The 21,278-nt window shown below is 46.2% G+C and overlaps 1 pseudogene across 1 annotated transcript; it reads right to left on the minus strand.

Annotated features, from left to right (window-relative positions):
* Positions 1-4,487: 4,487 nt before the first annotated feature.
* LOC112621601 lies at positions 4,488-17,050 on the minus strand (annotated as a pseudogene). The gene is made up of 7 exons (XR_003118753.1): positions 16,787-17,050; positions 12,995-13,078; positions 11,176-11,252; positions 10,467-10,594; positions 10,126-10,197; positions 7,247-7,360; positions 4,488-4,695 (listed from the first exon to the last, which is right to left on the minus strand). The product of XR_003118753.1 is annotated as an endoplasmic reticulum membrane-associated RNA degradation protein-like (transcript).
* Positions 17,051-21,278: the final 4,228 nt, after the last annotated feature.

Here is a 21,278-nt window from a genome sequence, read left to right on the forward strand (position 1 = left end):
AATCAAAAAAAAAAAAAAAAAAAAAAAAAAAAGAGAGAGAGAGAGAGAGAAAGGAAGAAAAGAAAAAGTATGGGAACCCATGAGTTGGAGACTGGAGTGAAGTATGATTGTGTCACTGCACACCAGACTAGGTGATGAAGGGGAGGGGAGGGGGAGAGAAAGGAAAAAAGAGAGAGAGATAAAGAGGAAGAGGAAGAGAGGAAGGAAGGAAGGACAGGAAGAAGGAGAAAAAGGAGAGGAAGGGGAAGAAAGAAGAAAAAAGGGCAAAAAGAAAAGAACAAACATGCAGGAGAATTTGGAGCAGCTTTGCCATTGAGTTCTTGGGTTCCCCGAGTCACGCTACACCGTGGACCATCAGCCAGCAGAAATCCATTCTTGTTACACCTGTGACCCCTGCTAGCAAGATGGTCAATGTGGTGGAATTCCTCAGGAAGGTGAGAACAGAGGACATTTGCCTCTTAAGGGTTAAACTCGAAGTTACTTCAATTGTAAGCAGAGACGTGTAACACTGTTTAAGGAAAAACAACAAATTGTAGCCATATACGATGTGACTGTAACCTGAATGAACATACACTGCAGCCAACCAAGGAAGTGTCCATCAGAAGCAGGATGGGCAACTGGGGAAAGAATACCAAGGGAAGGTGAGGTAGCCCAGCAGCATGGCTGCCCACACACCTGCAGGGAACAGAGCCGCCGCTCAAGACAGCAGAGCCTCCCAGGGACACAAGGCCCCGGCCCAGGAGCCTGAGCATCTGCTACTTCGGATGTGGTCTCTTTATTGGAACAAATCAATATAATCCCAGATCTCTGGTCTGCAGCCACTGATCTGGCAGATGATTTTTCTCTGTACCTACTGATATGGGTTGAGGTTTTTTTCTCCTGCAATCTCACGTCCAGAAGCTGTCTTGTCCTCATCTGGCAGGGACAGCAGCAGCCTTGGTGGGAGTGCATCAGGGCTGTGCTACCTCTCCAGTTCATCCATACAACCTAGAGCTCAGGGCTGCCAGCTGCCTTGCCATTCCACAGGACGCCACCATGGCCCATTGCATTAATGATGTGGCCAGGAAACAAGACACCCCACTGTTTTGGTGAAATTATGACCACCTGGGCTGGGATGTAACTCTTGTAAGAATGCACAGGGGTGCTGCTTTGAAGTTTCCGGAGCCTGTGATCTAGGAAGGTATGGATGCACTCTGTGAGGGGGAGGACAGGGTGCTGTGCCCACGTCCACCGGCACTAGAGACGGGCAGGCACTCTGAGTCTCTCTGGAGCTCTGCAAGCAACATCCACCAGACCACACACGCTACTCTGCTCACTTTCCAATTAACCTACAAACTGCCAGTTCCACATGAGGCCTAGAAAGAGCAAAGCCTCCAGAGCAGGTAGATGTAAAAGCTGGTCTCCCTGTCGGGCCACGGTGGCAATTAGATCCCATGATGCATGGCAGAGTCACAGACAGGCCCAGAGCACAGACCCCTAGGGTTCTGGGACAAAACCACACCCTCCTCTGCAGATAATTGCTCTTCTGAGAACCAGCTCTCAGCTTGTCCTCTAGACCCTGATGGACACTGAACATCTATACTTCACCATGGCACAGCTAGTGACAGCTAGCCGGAACGTGAGCGGACCACCAGAGACTGTGTTTTCTGACCTGTCACGTCACCAGGTGAGTCAACTGTGGGAGCATGTCATCATTACATTCAGGCAAGATGTATATATTTATTAGGTATATAGGTGTACACACACACAAGCATGCATGCATATGCACGCACACGCACACACACACAGGTTAGGCTTTGGCATGTTCTGGAGCACAAGATACACAAGCAAGTGGTTCCGATGCTCTTCGAGCCCACAGCTGCATGGACAGCACTCCTCACCACGCACCTATTGGCCCCACGGGGACTTCCCTAGGACCACTCACCCGAATTAAAAGTTGGATTTGATTTCTGCAAAAGATGCTGACAGCTGACACCACTTGAAGGTGAAAGTTGGCAACGTTCTAACCCATTTCAGTGGCCCTAAAGAACAGCGGGGGAGGGGGGCCCACGCTCTCAGTAGGCAGGTGGCACGATGGCTGCCTCATGCATGTTAGCCTTTCTCTCCAGCCACCCAGCCTTGCTCAATGCTCTCATCAACAAAGTGGCCGTGGAGGCAGTGAAGGATGTTGTCAATGGCTTCATCCACATGGACGTCCTCACTCCAAGGCTAGTCTGGCTAAGGTCCACTGCTAAATGTATAAGTCCGCTAATGGGAGAGACCAATACAATTCCCAGTATGAAAAACTCAACTGGAAAGAAGAGCCAGCCCCCAAGTACATCGGGCCATGTGTTCTGGGAGGGACAGAGATATCTCTTGGCCACTGCACCTGGCTCACAGAAGCCTCATCTGCTGCACCGGTTGCTTCCAGTACTGCTTCCAGGAGACCCGTCTGACAGCAGAGCTCAGCAGTGAGGCCTGTGACAATCATGATCCCGGCACACACCCCACTACCTCGGGGAGCCTCCCAAGCACCAGGCAGTGCTGGCTGTGACAAGGCCCCCCTTGAGGGCTGCTGGGTTGCCCAAGACGTGTCCTGCACTCCGAGCCATCAGTCAACAAGTGGTATGGGTTCTCCCACGGCCGGAAAACACGGGTGGAGGCACACGTGGAGTGGGAATGGCTCCTCTCATTATGCCCCTGCACCACTAGCAAGGTTTTGGATTCTCCGCTCACAATTCTGGACTCTGCTGGTTTGGGTGTCTTCATTCCTCAGATGCTTCCACAGACGGACACGAGGTGCCCACTGCCCTGCAGGCGGAGGCTGCCACCCAGCCGCACTGGACGCCTTGTGCCAATGAGCCAGAAGAGTTTACTGCTACGGTGAGGGGACTGTTCTCGACTGTCCTGGGGAAATATAGCTCCCACCACAGATTGGGGGGCTGGGAGGAGGGTCTAGAATTTATGGGATTCTCTAGGGAACCTCTTAGTATTCCTAAGTCCAGTGATAAGTCAATGGAAACCTACAGCTACCCAAAAGGAGAAAGATTTCTAATGGGAAAGGCCTTTCAGGAATGAGGTCTGGGTTAACTCAGCAGGTGAAAAACCACCACCCAGAGAGGCAAAGGAAAGGAACATGGAACAGTGGCAGAAGGGAATTTTCAAACACAAACTTCTGCCAGATCATCAGGTTGCAAAAACAGGACACGCAGCAGCTGTGTGTGGTCTCCTCACTGTTTTGGTAAGATACACCGGTATCTATGAGCTAACTCTACCGGTCAGTTCTTTCTTTCCCTCTTCCCATCCCAGCACCACCATGAGCAGGATGGTCAACCCTATAGTCACCCCACATGCACGTGTATCAGAGAAAGGTGTGACCACACTATAAAAGGACAATCCCAGAGTGGGAATACTGACACATGGGATTTGTGCTTTGTGTCTCCTCTTTTGGGAAGAGGAGGAACCGTCTTCAATTGCACAGGAGAGAGTTGTATCGCATTAGACAGAAGCATCACGCTTCCCCAGAGGTGTTGTTTAAAAGGGGCCGGAGCTGAGCTGGCAGAGGATGAACAGCATGTGCCCAGCTCTGCTGCCACCCATGGCCCCCAGGTCTCCTCAGCTGAAGCAGCCACAGAATGCCAGTCCTTCGATGGCTGCCAGCTGCACCCTGTCACGGTGTCGAAGGTGGAAAAAGAGAAGCAGTGATTCACGGAGGGTGGGGCAGGGTGGCCCATGACCAAGCAGACATGAGGTGAGGGTGGTCACCCAGAGGCTTCCGGAGAGCCCCAGCTTTGCAGCTGCCAACTCAGACAGTGGGGCTCTCAGGCACCCTCGAGAGTTGCAGCGGCTGCAGGAACCCTCGAGTCAGAGACTTGGGTTCGTCAAGCAGGGCCTGTGAATAGCAGCTTCCCTAATCTCCTCTCCCCCAGCTCTCCCAGACCCTGGGATGTGAAACCCCCACGTCTAAAAACAGGGAAGGGCTTCTGCTAGTTTTGCCAAACACTGGCCAGGAGGCCTGCTGTCCAGCACCCAGGCCTGCCCACCTCCCCTTTCAGGAGCTGGTCTCCAGCACTGACCTGGGAAGCTTAAATTTATCGGTCCTCTCCTCAGTCCCAGGGCCTCACCCTCCCTGCCCTGATGGCTGGTCCAGGAGTCAACGTCTCCCGAGGCCTGGCCGGTGAATGCAGGGGAAGGTCCCAGCCACAGCAATCGTTCTCAAGAGTAGGCATGTGGCCAGTAACAACGGAACTACACATTTCTGAGTAACATTTGGGTGAAAGCAGCTCTCCCTTCTTCCTCTGGACAGTGTGTTATGGAGAGATGGAACCAAAAACTACAGCAGCCATTTGGTTACCACAAAGGAAGCCAGACTGAGACTCACATTGACCACTCGGAAAGGGTAAATCAGAACACTGCAGAGAAACAGAACCTGGACCCTGGTCAAGCAGACCCTCAACTCCACCCTACCTTTGGGTTTTCAATTTGCATGCTGTTAAAATCTGTTAAAATTAAAGGCATCCTGACTTATAGGTTTTCATGAGTACTTTACTTGTGGATTTCTTGGCTAAATGTATTAACATTTGTTTCTTCTCACTAAAAGTCCAAATTTTCAACAAAGCTGTATGTGTAAGATTGATAGTTTCATTCCACTTGTTCTTTTCGTAACTGGTGTAAGCCACCAGGTTCTCAGTGTACTGCAAGATCAACTTTACAAACCTGTAAAAAAAAATTAATTTCTTTATTCATTCCATTATGAAATGAAACAATGAATTAAATGTCTTCTCTTCATTCTTGGAATTATTCCTAAACTGCACTTAATTTATGTCTGAGGATTCAAGAAAAATAAATCCATATAAAACAAAAATAAGAGAATACAAATGAGAGGAAAGAGAAAAATACTGAAATGTAAATGCTACTGGACACTTGGACAGGCTCCAACGCAAGCACCTTTTCAGACATTCTTCTCCAACCCGGACATGATGGCCATCATTCCAGGAAGGAACTTAAGGGTCATCTGCACCAAACTGACACATAACACATAATAAACACACAACACAAGATAAACGCACAATACACAGTCATCCCTTGGATACCAAAATCCAAGCATACTCAAGTCCAGCGTGAAAAATCGGCCTCCTGAACATGTGGGTTTCACAATGAGATTTTTGTGTTTTGTTTTTTTTCCCACATTGATGTTTACAAGCAAGACACTGCAATTTCAATCTGTGTTTGCATGGGACGCAGAGCCTGCTGATACAGAGGACCAATTGTATTTACTGAAAAAGCTCCCTGGACAAGTGGACCTGTGCAGTGCAAACCTGCATTGTTCAGGGGTCAGCTGCAATGACAAGCAGACCTTTTAACCTGTGCTGTTCAGGGGTCAGCTGCAATGACAAGCAGGCCTTTTAACCTTCGTTGTTCAGGGGTCAGCTGCAATGACAAGCAGGCCTTTTAACCTGTGTTGTTCAGGGGTCAGCCACAATGACAAGCAGGCCTTTTAACCTGCATTGTTCAGGGGTCAGCTACAATGACAAGCAGGCCTTTTAACCTGCATTGTTCAGGGGTCAGCTGCAATGACAAGCAGGCCTTTTAGCCCCGTCAGGAGCCTCTTGGGCAGCGTGCCCTCCCCCTCCTCACACATCCAGCTTCCATCCCCCAAGATGGAGGGGCCGGCTCAGAGGAGACACGTGCCACTGAGACAGCTGTTGCTGTTAAAGAGATTTTACTTCAGATATTTGTCAAAATGTTAAGAGCGGGGTCACTCTGACGGATGACAATAAATGTCATCTTTACTTTTTCCACGTTTGCCAGGTAGTTTTCACCAACACTTTATCTTGAAAATATTCAAACTTAAAGAGAATCTAAAAGGCTAAAATAATGAAAAGCCACAGAACACTTTGTCTAGAGGAGGGTTCTCTACTGGGGTGATTTTGTCCCCCAGGGGATATCTGGCAATGTCTAGGGCACTTTTGACTGTCATATGGAGGGTAGGGGTGCCATTGGTATGTTGTGGGTAGAGGCAGGGCTGCTACTGAGCGTCCTACAATGAGCAGGGCAGTCCCGCACCAGCCCCATAATGCCAGCAGTGCCAAGCATGGGGCACACTGAGCTGGAGTCCTCAGTTGCTAACAGTCTGCACGTTTGCTCCCCTCGCTCTCAGCAGGAGTCTATGCTTCTTTCCACAAAACACCCCAGTTGTATTTTCACGTTCATTTAAACGTGTACTGAGGTGCCTGGCACCTGCAAAGCATTGGCTTAAAACCAACAAGATATCCAGAACTTCCTGGCAGCCAAGGGAGGCTGGAGCTGGAGCTGCACTGAAGCCCAGATGACAGCTTGTGTCACCGCTGCCCGGAAGCCTCCCTGGTTTGGAATCTCTGGATGTAAAGTGGGTCACACAAGTGTCACGCTACTTCAGACTCCCAGATTGGGATGGCCTTAAACGCGGACTTCCCGAATTTGAAACTATTAGTACATACGCAGATTTGGTTTTTGGCTGGGCACAGTGGCTTTTACACCTCTAATCCCAGCACTTTGGGAGGCCAAGGTGGGATGATCGCTGAAGGGCAACATAGTGAGACCTCATCTCTACAAAATCATTTAAAAATTAGCCAGGTAGGCCGGGCACGGTGGCTCAAGCCTGTAATCCCAGCACTTTGGGAGGCCGAGATGGGCAGATCACGAGGTCAGGAGATCAAGACCATCCTGGTTACCAGGGTGAAACCCCATCTCCACTAAAAATACAATAAAAATTAGCCGGGCGTGGTGGTGGGCGTCTGTAGTCCCAGCTACTCAGGAGGCTGAGGCAGGAGAATGGCGTAAATCCGGGAGGTGGAGCTTGCAGTGAGCTGAGATCCGGCCACTGCACTCCAGCCTGGGCGACAGAGCCAGACTCCGTCTCAAAAAAAAAAAAAAAATTATCCAGGTATGGTGGCATGGCTGTGGTCCCAGCTACTCAGGGGGCTGAGGTGGGGGGATCACCTGAGCCTGAGATGTTGATGCTGCAGTGAGCCATGATTATGCCACTGCACTCCAGCTTGGGCAACAGAATAAGACTCTGTCTCTGAAAAACAAACAAACAAACAAACAAACAAAACGTGGTTTTGAGACCTTTGGATGTGGGAGTTCTTCTTGCAGGCCAGATGTCAGACCCTTGCCTGAGACGGCGGTGGGGACACCAAGGAGATGGTGGAATCTCACTCCCACAGGCTCACCCCCAATCTGGCCCACGATGCAATGTGACTACAGAGAAGTGGGACATACTTACTTTAGGTACTGATGATATGCATGCGCATTCTTCCCACAAACAGCATGAATGTTGACCAACTCCAGCGTAATGAGTAACAGGATCAGGCTGAGCACAGGGGACAGTAGTCTGATACTAAAAACAGATGAAAGTAAATTCAAATGTGAGGAACGTTGGTATTTTCCACCTTTATCAGGAAAAAGATGCTTCACCTAATCAACATCCTTAAGTTCCAACTTCTCAAAAAAGAATTTGCCTAATCCTCAGAGCCCAGTGCCTGCTTCCAGCACCCAGGCCCGTGGCTGGCGGGAGTGCCCAGTATAGCCCTTGCTCCTGGCCCATCCTGCACATCCACATTCCTTGCTCTCAGTCATCATCTGAGGTGTCTGGTCTATGTCAGGGCTGCCAGGGGCTCTGCATGCTCATGGGGCACCAGGCAGGCCCAGTCTGCGCCCAGCAGCCCCCCTGCTCCCTGCCCTCTGACATCTAGGGAGGAACTCTCACCAGAGGAAAACAAATGGCCTCAATATGAAAGCGGGTTCAATGCCACCAAATTAAAGAAATCTCAACTAAATTAAGATCTTATTTTTCCCATGAAACTAGTTGAGACATTTAAAAATATTCTGGTTTTGGAGAGTGGTGATAAGAGAATGACCTTGCCTTATAAACTGCTGATAAGAGTGTAAATTGAGTAGCACCTTTCTGGAGGGGAATCCAGCGATATCTATTTAAAGCTTTAAAAACACAGATACCACTCAACCCAAAAGTTCTAGAAACGTATCCAAAATGGTCATTTTAAAAGGCTGTAGCACATTCTAAAATATACACTGTAAGTGAAGAAACCATAATGCTGTTAATCTGCTATTAACTTAATCTGTTGTTATATTTTAAATCCAAATCAATTTAATCTGCTGTTATACTTTAAATCCAAATATTCATTTAGGTAGATAGAACCCACATTTCCGTATGCCCAAATTACAAACACTATTTAAAATAGTATGTACTATAACTTTCTATGAAAATCAGCATGGGGAGTCCTCACAGTCCTCAGATAACATCATTTCATTCAACACTGTTTCGTCACAGCATCAGTGAGAAAAGAAATCGATATCCCGCGAGGGCCACGGTCTGTGTGGAGAAGCACGTTCTGCATGGGTTTTCTCCCATCCCCCAGTTTCCTCCCACATCCCAGAGCTGTGCACATTAGGTGAACTGGCGCATCTCCATGGTCCCAGAGTGATCGTGGGTGTGTGACTGGCCCTGCGACGGAACCGCGTCCTGTCCAGGGTGGGTCCTGCCTTGTACCCGGAGCTGCCGGGATAGGCTCCAGCCACCCACAACTCTGAACTGGAATAAGCAGGTTGGAAAATGAATGAATGAATGAATGAATGAATACAAATTATAAGACCTTGTAAAGTCTACCAACATCATACAAGTGCTCGACAGTGCGTGCCACGTACAAAAGTGCTCAGTGACCCACACGTTTGTTCCTGTTGGTGCTGGAGCTGTGGGTGGGGGGAAGGGGGTAGGCCTGGGGAGGTCTCGCTCTGCAAACATTTATTGCCTCACTTAACCACCACTGGACTGCCGGACTGCCGTCACTCACTGCCTCGCCAAACACTGAGTAGTTCTCACTTGTTTTTATTCATCTTTCTTAAATGTCCATAGAGCTCATATGTACCTCAATGTTTAGCATTGTAAGTGTTTTGGGTCTTTCTTTAGAAGTTTGGTAATATTTTTATGACCAGAAACACGCTGTGGGAACTTAACTTTTGTTTCCATCGTGCAAGAAAAATAAATCTCAGGACCCCAAACTCACTAAGCCAAAGGGAAAAGTCAAGCTGGGAACTGCCTCAGGCAAACCTGCCTCCCATTTTATTCCTAAATAAGGTGGCTACGAAGAGAAAAAAGCTACATACAGACCTCCCTCACAGTTTGTCCACAAGGAAATTCCTCGTGGGCCTCAAGATCTCTACCCGGAAAGACTTCTGCTCAATTTCACCCTGGCAATGCAGTTGCCAGCTGATCTTCCCAGGGGTGGGACAGGGCGTCATCCCTCAGCTCACCTGGGACAAATACCTATGTGATTGCTTCCTCTGCCCTGTGTAAAATGCAGCTTCACTGAGCCACACTAAGGTGTAAATGACTATTCCTCTACCCCCAACTCACAAGTCAATTGTGTATTCACCGAAAGGCTCATCAAAGACTCAAAACAATGCAATCCTTTGTCTCTTGTCCACCTAGAACCTGGAGGGCCCCCACCTTTGTGTTTTCCCACCTTTCCAGATGGAACCAATGTACACCTTACACCTACTGACTGATGTCTTATGTCTCCTTAAAATGTATAAAAGCAAGCTGCACCCCAACTACCTGGGGCAGATGCCATCAGGACCTCCTGAGGCTGTCACAGCACGTCCTTAACCCTGGGAAAGTAAACTTTCTAAACGGATTGAGACCTGTCTCAGGTACTTTGGGTTCACACTATCAATTGTGAACTCCAAGTGTATCAACACCTGTCGATGGGGTTCAGTGAGGGGCCTACTGTGTGTGTCTGAAAGTGGGGACTAGAACTGCATCTGTGACAACTTCCTGCCCCACAGTGCCCCTCCAAAACAGGAAAGTGAGCACGCACCTACTCCACATACGCAGGTAGTTCTGCCGCTGGCGAGACCGCAGCGTCCTCTCCACCCACTGCCTGTGTCTCAGTTCCGACTCAACGGTGACCTGGTCAGACACGCGGTGGCACTGCTTGCCGATGCTTCGGAGCACAACCAGCACTTCCAGCACAATCCTGGGGCAGAACAGGGTAGGAACGGGTGTGCTGCAGAGCTCACGGAGCAGCTGGGGCCACCCGCAAACAGAGCCAGACTTGGAGCAGGCATCATGATCCTCATCTGTACCTCACTCTCCTTCTGCACCTGCAAGACTGCAGCTTTCTGGGAGCCAGGGCTAGCTGCGTATCACTGGTGGGTCTGCAGAGACAACCGTGACATGCGGCAAGTGTTAACTAAATACACTGAATTGTGGCAAACAGAATGTGACATTCACAGCCTCGTCAGATGTGCCAAGCTTGCAGAGAGATAGTCAAAACTGATCTCATAATTCCTCTTGGAGCAGTAACAGTGGGATTCTAAGACTACTACCAAGTTTATAAAATTGAAAACATAGAAAATGTCTAAGTTTGCTATGCTAATCTGCAGAATCAATGTTTCAACAGTTGTCAGGATATCCTGGAACTTACATCTCAGTAGGAAGACGATCCAAGTCCTTTAAAACACAATGATTCTCAGGCATATATGGTGATACAGATCATTCGTCATTTTTGTAATTAAAGAGTGGCAGGCATTTGTTTCAGAATTATCTTCTAATCTGAAAAATAGAAAATATTTAAAGATACGTGACAATTAAAATGCCCACATTAGTGCCTATGCACAATAATGTTTAATGGTTCACTGAGCAGCAACCTGACTGTGAATCTTAGTTTCCCCAAATATAAAATGTAAAAAGCCACCATCACGAGACAGTGGAGAAAGAAACGATGCCCTATGCCAAAAGCAAAGTCCAATGATGACGAGACGATGAACCACCTGCGTATTCCTTCTGCTGAACAAGTATGTCTGCTGTTGTCTATGATTCCAGAACGTATGCCTCCATCCCCACTTCTCTCCTAAGCTTCAGACCCATCTTTCTTCCTATCTACTCAGTAGTTCTCATGGACGCCATTGTCTACCCACAAAACCTGTCTCTCGTTCCATATTCAGTCTCCACCAGGGCCCCAGGCCAGCTGGAAGATCGCATTCAGCATGACTTGCAGGTCCTCACAGCCACCAAGGCCCAGAAATTCCTCCTTCCCCTTTTATCTTCCAACAGCCTCGCTAAAGAAGAAATGCTGCTGAAACTAACAGTACCAGATAAGCTTGAGGTCAGCCAGGCCCCAGGATGCCACGTACCTGACTGCTTCTCAAGTGAGTTCTTCGGGGAAAGGCAGCAGAGCCTAAACCCTGATACTCTCCTCACAGCTCAGCACCTGGGATGAAATGTTTTATTGCTTTTGTAGATTTCACGGTAACTTCCTAGAAAATCTGTTTTAGATTGTTATGGATGTTACATCATTCTCTAGAAAATACGTATCTATAAAATTATTACAAATTCTAAACATTTTAAAACCAGAGGGTGGGTGTCAGTTCTTCAGTACATTCACATGGGGGAAGTCTGGCGAGACTACCAGGGGATTGGTAGGGAGTGAACGTCTGGGGTGGCTATGACCATGTCCACAGGTTCTTTTGACACCTGCCATTGAGAGGGAGGACCCCAGCAAATCTGCACGAGCTCTGGCGACAGGCCTGGAACAAACAGAACTCAGCAGGTGTGAAGATGCTGCACCATTCTTATGCGCCATTGACATGGTTATCCAAAGCCATGTCAGAGGCGCACGTGCCTCTCCAGTTCAGGCCGTGCTTGGGGTGCAGCCGCTGTCACCTTGGGACTGTCCCTGCAGTACCCCCATGAGGCCTCCGGCCAACTTCCAGTCTTCTTAGATGGGACACCCACAAAGCCCTGGGGGACCGCAGCTGTCCACCCCCAGGCCAGGCCACAGGACAGATCCCTCGGCAGATGCTCCCCATTTCTAACCCACTAGCATATGAGCAAGTCAAACGGTGGCTGCTGGCACCACGGAGTGTGAGTGATCTCAACAGCAGGAATAACCGAAGCCCAGGATGCAAAGCTGCCTGAATACGTGTGAGATGCCAGGAGGGGGACAGGAAGTGGTAAGGACCCAAATAGCCACCGTGGGGCACGGGAGAGGATGGTCTGGAGCCTCAGCAACTCTGGTTGGAAGACAAAGGCTGCCTTCTTGAAGCTCCTCTTCCTTCCTAAATCTTCCCTCCTCCCTACCTGCCCACCTCTACCTTCCTAAGGGCTTGCGCTTGGAAAGCACGGCAGTCCCCACTGGTAAAGCTGGTGTGCAGCGCCAACGGGGAATGGCATCCGACCAGTGCAGCCCGATCCTCTGCCTCCAAACCACACCTCCAGGAGGCTGTTTTCCCAACTTCACTGCTGACAACCCCCTTCTGACAGTACTTTCCTTAAGGCATTCTCAAGGAGGCCTCCGACTTCTCAAGGCACCGTTTCTTTAAAGTGTCTTTGCAAATCTCTTCTGACTCGCTGTGTGTTGATTTTACAGCTTCCTTTTAGAGGTGGTCTCATTTATGAATTTTCACCTGCACAGCTGTCACGATGCTTATATTCTTGGGGACTGTCTCTTTCATCCCCTTGCACTATCCTTGTATCCTCCTGTATGTAGAATAAAGCACCCTCGCTGATTGCCAAATTGGAACTTCCTGGCAGAAATGCTTAAGTTGTTTGTTTCAGTAAGTTAACAAAAGCTAGTCCGTGCAGGAGAAGAAAAACTGACGTTACTCACCACTGACAAATAAAAACTGCTCCTAGCTCTGCGTTACTGCCGACTGCAAGAAAAGCCTGCCAGGGGATTGAGCAAAAACACTTCCCAGCACTCATCCATTTAACACCAAAAACCTCAGTGTCGTCAGCGCTGCATTACTTTCAACTGCTAGACACGGAACTTGAGGCCCAGAAGACTGAGCAACCAGGCCAGGGCCACAGCAAGCACCACGCTGGCTAGAAAGCTGGATCTGCCCAACTCAAAGTCTGACTCAGCAGGCAAACTGCACCCTTCCAGCATCTCTGCAAAAGACAGGTGGTTTCAGTGGTGTACACACCCCTCCCAGCACCCTGCGTTCCACATACCTGTTTTTTAGGGTGAAAAACCGGATGGCAGCGAGAACTATAGCCTTCTGCAAGACTAATCAACAATTCTACTGCTGCTTTTTCCTAGTTTAGGGAAAACAGTGGTTACTATCGTATTTGGGTAGGCTTTTTGTTTTCTTCTATTGAACTGTAGGCCAATTGGAGTCCCCATTTCTCATTATCTTTCTTCAAATAATTCTATGCAGCTGGAAAAGCAAATGCTGCATTAAAATAGGTTTGACATGGCAGGCAAATCACAACCAATAAAATGATTTTAAATGGAGGCCATTAACAATAATAGATCACAAACGCCACACCCACTCTCTGTGCACAAGACTGGAGATGAATAAGAAAAAAAAGATTCCAAACAATTGGAAATTTAGGAAATAGTTACTTAAACACTAAAAAACAATACAACCAAAAAAAAATCACATAATCATTTAATTGCTAAGCACATACATATTTTTAAAAGCATAAAAATTACGTTATCTGAAGCTGATATAACCACATAACTTAAAAATCCAAGTCAGTCAACTGAAACCTATGAGAAACAAAGTCAGTGAATTGATAGTTGACAAATTAAAAAATCTGTAACTACCTACAATTCTTTTCTTTTCTTTCTTCTTCTTCTTTTTTTTTTTTTTTTTTTGAGACCGAGTCTTACTCTTTTTGCCCAGGCTGGAGTGCACTGGTGCGAACTCGGCTCACTGCAACCTCTGCCTCCCAGGTTCAAGTGATTCTCCAGCCTCAGCCTCCTGAGTAGCTGGGATTACAGGCACCCACCACCACGCCTGGCTATTTTTTTTTTTGTATTTTTGTTAGAGATGGGGTTTCTCTCTAATAAAAATGCTGGTCTCGAACTCCTGACCTCAGTTGAACCACCTGCCTCGGCCTCCCAAAGTGCTGGGATTACAGGTGTTAGCCACTGTACCCGGCCCACTACCTACAATTGTTAAAAGCACAAAACAAACAACTCAAGTAGCTAGATGTTAACTACGGAAGAAATGTGCTGGCTTTCCCTTCACTCAGATGTGTGAGAGCCTGGAGTGCACCAGGGAGTGTGCTGGGCGGAACACGGGAGGCACACACATGTGCCTGCATGGGTGATGTCCCCACAGAGCAGACCCACACACAGCATATGTGTGCCATTGCAGAGCAGTGTATGTATCCCACCGCGGAGCGGCGTACATATCCCACTGCAGAGCAGCGTATGTGTGCCACTGCAGAGCACCTGGCTTCTGTTCCAAGATGTGAACCCACCCGAGGGCTTCTGAGGAGAGGATGACATGTTGGGAAAGGATCAGTCTGGCTGCTGTGTTATGACAAGGGGAAGGGCTCGCAGAAGTCGGTGGGCAGACCAGTCAGTGCCAGCGACATTCCGGGGAGGGACCAAGGCGTTATGACCGGGTGGTGGCACAGGAGGAACAGGGAGAAGTAGATGTGGAACATATTTCTTTTTTTTCTTTTTCTTTTTTTGAGACGGAGGCTTGCTCTGTCATTCAGGCTGGAGGGCAGTGGCACAATCTCGGCTCACTATAACATCTGCCTTCCATGTTCAAGCTATTCTCAGGATTACAGGCGCCCACCACCACGTCCGGCTAATTTTTGTATTTTTATTAGAGACAGGGTTTCACCATGTTGGCCAGGCTGGTCTAGAACTTCTGACCTCGGGTGATCCTCCCGCCTTGACCTCCCAAAGTGCTAGGATTACAGGCGTGAGCCACCGTGCCCAGACTGAGGAACATAGTTCTAAGACCTGTTCCAAGGACGGAGTATGAAGAGAGGAGAGGAATCTGAGGCTTCCAGCCTGGGCAGCCACCTGGGAGGCTGGAGGTGCCGCGTAGATGGAAGGACTTGAAGAATGAAGATGGGGAGACACTGTGTCCCTGAATAAGCTTCAATATTGTGAAAAATGTCAATTATCCCTAACTCAATCCATGAGGTGCTCTTATTTGTTTTTTGGGTTTTATGTTTGTCCAAGTTTACACAGAATAATAACTATTAATTTTTTTTTTTTAAAGTAAAGCTAGACTCTGTACCTTACTCTCAAGATGAAATAAATTCCAGTTGGATCAAAGGATGTAAATGGAAAATAAAGAAAAAATAGGTAGGGCGTGGTGGCTCATGCCTGTAATCCCAGCACTATGGGAGGCTGAGGTGGGTGGATCACAAGGTCAGGAGTTCAAGACCAGTCCGGCCAACATGATGAAACCTCGCCTTTATTAAAAATACAAAAAAACTAGCTGGGCGTGGTGGTGGGCACCTGTAATCCCAGCTACTCAGGAGGCTGAGGCAGAGAACTGCTCAAACCCAGGAGGCAGAGGTCGCAGGGAGCTGAGATCGCGCCACTGCACTCCAGCCTGGACGACAGAGCGAGACTTTGTCTCAAAAAAAAAAAAAAAAAAAGAAAGAAAGGAAGAAAGAAAGAAAGAAAAAATAGAAGTACCAGAGAAAATGTATACATATATTTTGAATTTTGAAAAGTGAAGATTCTTTTCAGAATGACTCCAAATGTGAAGCCAAAGAAAAAAAAAATCAAAACCTGTGAACAAATAACAAAGCAATATGTGCACAAATAAGGCTAATGAACCAGTGGGAAAAATAAAACTGAAATAAATGGAGAAAATACATTAATAGGCAGTTAATGAAGTAATTATAAACACCTAGTAAATATTTAAAAAATGAAAATAAAAACACAGTCTTGACTGGATATGATGGCACGCGCCTGTGGTCCCAGCTACTCGGGAGGCTGAGGTAAGAGGATGGCTTGAGCCCAGGAGGTCGAGGCTGCCATGAGCCATGACTGCACCACTCTACTCCAGCCTGGGTGACAGAGCGAGACCCTCTCTCATAAAAAAGAATTAAATAAATAAATAAAATAAAAGTATTTTAAAAACCTTTATTGATATCTTTTGTCTTAGAACTTTACTTTTTAAGAGTATTTACATAAGTGCCCAAATGAACAAAGATATTCATTTCAGCATAATAATTAGGAATTTTCTACATCAGGAACATTACAACTCATCCATCAATGAAGGACTGCTTAGGAAAAAAAATAACATATTGATAAAATGGAACATCAAACAGCTGACAAAAAGAATAAGGCAGAACAAAGATGCCAAAAACACTGTTAATGAAAAATGCTAGCTATAAAACACAACGGACCTTCCTACGAACTCACTTTGGTACACTCATAGCAAAAATGTGGTAGCAACACTACCTAATGATTAACAGTAGTTATTTCTGGGAGACGGAATTCCTGAAGGTTGTTACTTTTCACATTAATTTTTCTATTTCTAGTAATTTTGTTTGAACATTTAAACAATTTTTAAAATAATTGTCACATGCATAATCTGAAAAGAAGATTAAAATGTCAAGAACAAATGTTCTAACCTAAATTATTTACTTTGAAATAATAAAAGAATTGGTTTATTGATGATGCAAATATCCTATCCCATCGATGTAGCAAACATCTGTGAAAATTTCCTAATATTTGGTTAATCCTGTTTTATAATTTGCTCTTTCATTTTTCAATACTCAGCTGCTGTTACATACAAAAGCAAATGTGTTTTTAAGAAACAAGTTATTATTTTAGCTGAGATTCATATTGATTGATCTGTGATAGAGAATATAAACTTATGTGTAATCCAATCACTTTTTTTTCTGATGGAGGATACTGTAACTCAGATATACTAAAAGATGATTAATAGTTAATTGCATTTGAAAAATAAACTATATTTTTCATAGCTGAATGAATTAATCTAATTAATGATTTTCTTCCCTATAAATTACCTTAAAAACTGATAGTAGACCTTCATCAACGAATTTGAGTAACAGTACAACAGAAAATGCAAGCAACTGATTAGTTGTTTCTTTTGAAAATTCGTGTAAGTTGATCTCCCTGTAGCTTAAATGATCTCTTATGCGGGGACCCTCCTAATGGTTCAGAAATTCCGAGAAATTCCTTTCAGAAATTAAACAGAGAAAATATTTTATTAGTATCCGCAGCAGAGAGCTGTGCCTGGTGTTGCTAACAGAAGGAAAGAGTGAATCCATCAAGTCCTTTGAAGCCCTGGGTGGGACCCTGCTGGGGACAGCTGTTCTCCTACACCCACGGGACAGAAAAGGGAGCTGGAGAGACTGTGGGGAAGGCAGAGCTGCCCAGGTGGTACTGCAGTCTCATCAAATTCCAGTCTTTCTTGTTTTCACAAGGGGTGCCTCACAATATTGCAGTTGGTTGTACATCCCCTGCAGTACAAAGAATAATATTATCTTCTCTTCCTTTAGCTCTTAGAACAATATCACGTGGCGGGGAGGACACCCCCTGCACTATTGGGAGTAATATCATTCTCTATTATTCTGGATAGTAGGAAAAAGACCACAGGTGGGATGGACAACCCCTGTGATATTGAGAGTAATATCATCCTCTCTCAATGTGGATATTAGGAACCATATCACAGGGGGCGTGTACACTTCTTCGATATTGGTAGCGATATCATCCTCTCCTCCCTGGGTATAAGAAACAATGTGACAGGCGGGGTGGACACCCCCCGCGACTTGGGGTGTAATATCCCTCCCTGGATATTAGGATTCACGGTGGACACACAGCATGTTTACGATTTTGTGAGTAATATCATCTCTCCCTCTAGACACTACAAACAGTATCAAAGACGGGTGTACACCCTCTGCAATATAGGGAGGAATATCATCCTCTCCCCCCCTGGATATTAGGCACAATATCAAAGGAGTGTTTATAACCCCTGCAATATTGGGAGTAATATCACTCTCTCCCAGGTGGAAATTAGGAACAGTATCACCGGGGGTGTGTACACCCCCTGCGATATTGAAAGTCATATCATCCTCTTCCCTCCTGGATCATGGGAACAACATCACTGGGGGGTGGACACTTTCTGCGATATTGGGAGTAACATCATCTTCTGTGCCTTGGAATATCAAGGACAATATCACAGGGGGGCGTGTACATCTTCTGCAATATTGGAATAATATTATCCTCTCTCCCCCTGAATATTAGGAAAGATATCACAGAGTGGGTGTTCACCTCCTGTGATATGGGGATTAATACCATCTTCTCCCCTTCCAGATATCAGGAGGAGTATCACACGGGGGTGTACAGTGTCTGTGATACTGGGAGTAATATCAACCTCTCGGCCTTGGAATATTAAGAAGAATATCACAGGGTGGATGTCCACCCCTGCCATATTGGGAGTAGTATCAGCCTCTCCTCTCCATGGATATTAGGAACAATATCCCAGGCTGGGTGTATGCCTCCTGCTCTATGGGGAGTCATATCTTCCTCTCCCTTCCAGGATATTAATAACAATATCACAAGGCGGGTGAACACAGCCTGCGATACTGGAATTATCATCCTCTCCCTCTCCGGATACTAGGAACAATATCGCAGAAGAGCTGTACTCTCCCTGCGATATTGGGAGTAATATCACACGCTTCTTCTGTGAATGTTAGGAGCAGTATCACCGGGTGACTGTCCATTCGTTGCTATGTTGGGAGGCATGTCGTACTCTACTCCCCTGGATGTTAGGATCAGAGTCACAGGGTGAGGGTAAACCTACTGCGATATTAAAACTAAAATCGTGCTCTCCGTCCCTGGATATTAGGAACAACATCACAGGTAGGTGTACACCCCCTGCGGTATTAGGAGTAATAATGTGATTAATTATTAAACATCAATGATAGATTTTAATAATTATCAATGATCCCATTAATTAATAGGACACCATTATTAATTATGGGTAATTATTTTAAATATATGATTATGCACGCTTAACACTAATTATTAACATTAATCACATCTAACAATATGATTAGTTCTTAATATTAATTATAATTTTATTACCAACATCACTTAGTATTGATTTAAGTAACATTAATTGCTGATGTCATTATTTTATTAATAGTGATATTACTATTAATTAATAATACTAATGTTAACATTTTTAACCAGTATTAATTTTTACTATCTTTATTATGATCATTAATATTGATGATTACTCTTAATTTTTCTTATATTTATGAATATTAATAATTAATAGACTTGTTCCTGATATCCGGCGGAGAGAGGATGATATTACTCCCAATATCGAAGAAACTGTACACCCCTCTATGATGTTATTCCAAATAGCCAGGGGGTCAGGATGACATTATTGAAACTACCACAGTGGGCATACATCCCTTCGGTCATCTTGTTCCTTATATCCTGGGTGGGAGAGGATGATATGACTCCCAATATCGCAGGGGGCATAGACCTCCCCCGTGATATTGTCCCTAACATTCAAAGGTGGAGAGGATGATATTTCTTCCAATTTCACAGGGGGTGTACACCACCCCTGTGATATGGTTCCTAATATCGAGGGGGCGACAGGATGATTTTAGTCTCTGTATTGCAGGAGGTGTACACTCCCTAGTGAAATGGTTCCTAATATCCAGGGACGGAGAGGACGATATCACTCCCAATAGAGCAGGGGGTGTACACTCCTTCTGTGACATTGTTCCTAATTAGCCAGCAAGGGAGAGGAAGATATTACCCCCAATATCTCAGGGGGTGTACACCCCGTTGTGATATTGTTCCTTATATCTTGGGAGGGAGACGATGATACTAGTGGCAATATCGCAGGGGGTGTACACACCCACTGTGATATTGTTCTAAATATCCAGAGGGAGAGAAAATGATATGACTCCCAATATCACATGGGGTGTACATCCTCCTGTGATATTGTTTCTTATATTCAGGGGGAGAGGATGACACTACTGTCAATATCACAGGGGTTGTACACACCTCCTGCGGTATTGTTCCTAATATCCCGAAGGGGAGAGCATAATATTACTCTCAATATCGCAGGGGGTGTACGCCTCCTTTGTAATATTGTTCTTAATATCCATGATGGGAGAGGATATGACTCCCAATATCGCAAGAAGTGTACAGCCGCCTGTGATATAGTTCCTAACATCTAGGTGGGGAGAGGATGATACTACTGCCCATATCGCACGAGTTGTAAAACCACTTCAATATTTTGCCTACAATCCTGAGGGGAGAGGATGACATTACTTCCAATATCGAAGAAGGTATACATCCCCCTGTGACACTATGCCCAATATCCACGTTGGGAGACGAAGACATTGCGCCCAACATCGCAGGGGATGTACACCCACCCTGGGATATTGTTCCTTATATTGAGAGTGGGAGAAGATGCTATTACTCCCAATAACGCAGGGGCTGTGGCTGTACACCCCTCCTGTGGTATTGTTCTTAGTATCCTAGGGAAGAGAGGATGATACCACACCCAATATCGCAGGGGGAGTACACCCACCCAGTGATGTTGGTCTTAATGTACTCCACCTCCCACCACCAGGGATATCGTTCCTAATATCCAGGGGAAGAAAGGATAGCATTATGCCCAATATTGCAGGGGAGTGTACACACCCTCCGTGATGTTGTTCTTAGTACCCAAAGGTAGAGACGATGATATTACTGGTCATATCGCAGGGGGTGTACACCCTTCTGTGATATTGTTTTTGACATTCAGTGAGGGAGAGGATAACATTAATCCCAATATCACAGAAGGTATACAGACCCCTGTGATGTAGTTCCTAATGTACAGGGGAAAGAGAAGAATATTGCTCTCAATATCGCAGGGGGTGTAACCACCCTGCCCCCATATATCGTTCCTAATATGCAGCGGGGTGGAGGCTGATAGTACTCCCAATATCCCAGAAGGTGCACACACACCTGTGATACAGTTCCTAATATCCAGCGGGAAAGAGGCTGATTTTACTTTGGATATCGCAGTGGGTGTACACCGTCCCCAACCCCGGGGTATCATTCCTAATATCCAGGCGGGAAGAAGATGACATGGCTGACAATATCGAAGGGGGTGGACACCTCTTCTCTGATATGGTTCCTCTTATCCAGGGGGTGAGTGGATGATATTACTCCCAATAAAGTAGGAACCATACAGCCACCCTGGGATTTTGTCCTTAATAACCACAGGGGAGAGATGATATTACTACCAATATTGCAAGGGGTGTACACCCTCCTGTGATACTGTTTCTTATATCCAGGAAAGGAGAAGGTGGTATTAGTACCAATGTTGAAGGGATGGACAGTCCCCATGGGATATTGTTCTAAAGATACAGGTTGAAAGAGGATGAGATTCCATCCAATACAACAAGGGTTGTACACCCCAACTGTGATATGAATCGTAAAACCTAGAAGAAGAGAGAATGACATTGCTTCTAAAAACACTTG

This window comes from Theropithecus gelada, chromosome 3 (assembly GCF_003255815.1).
Source record: "Theropithecus gelada isolate Dixy chromosome 3, Tgel_1.0, whole genome shotgun sequence".
Lineage (NCBI taxonomy): Eukaryota > Metazoa > Chordata > Mammalia > Primates > Cercopithecidae > Theropithecus > Theropithecus gelada.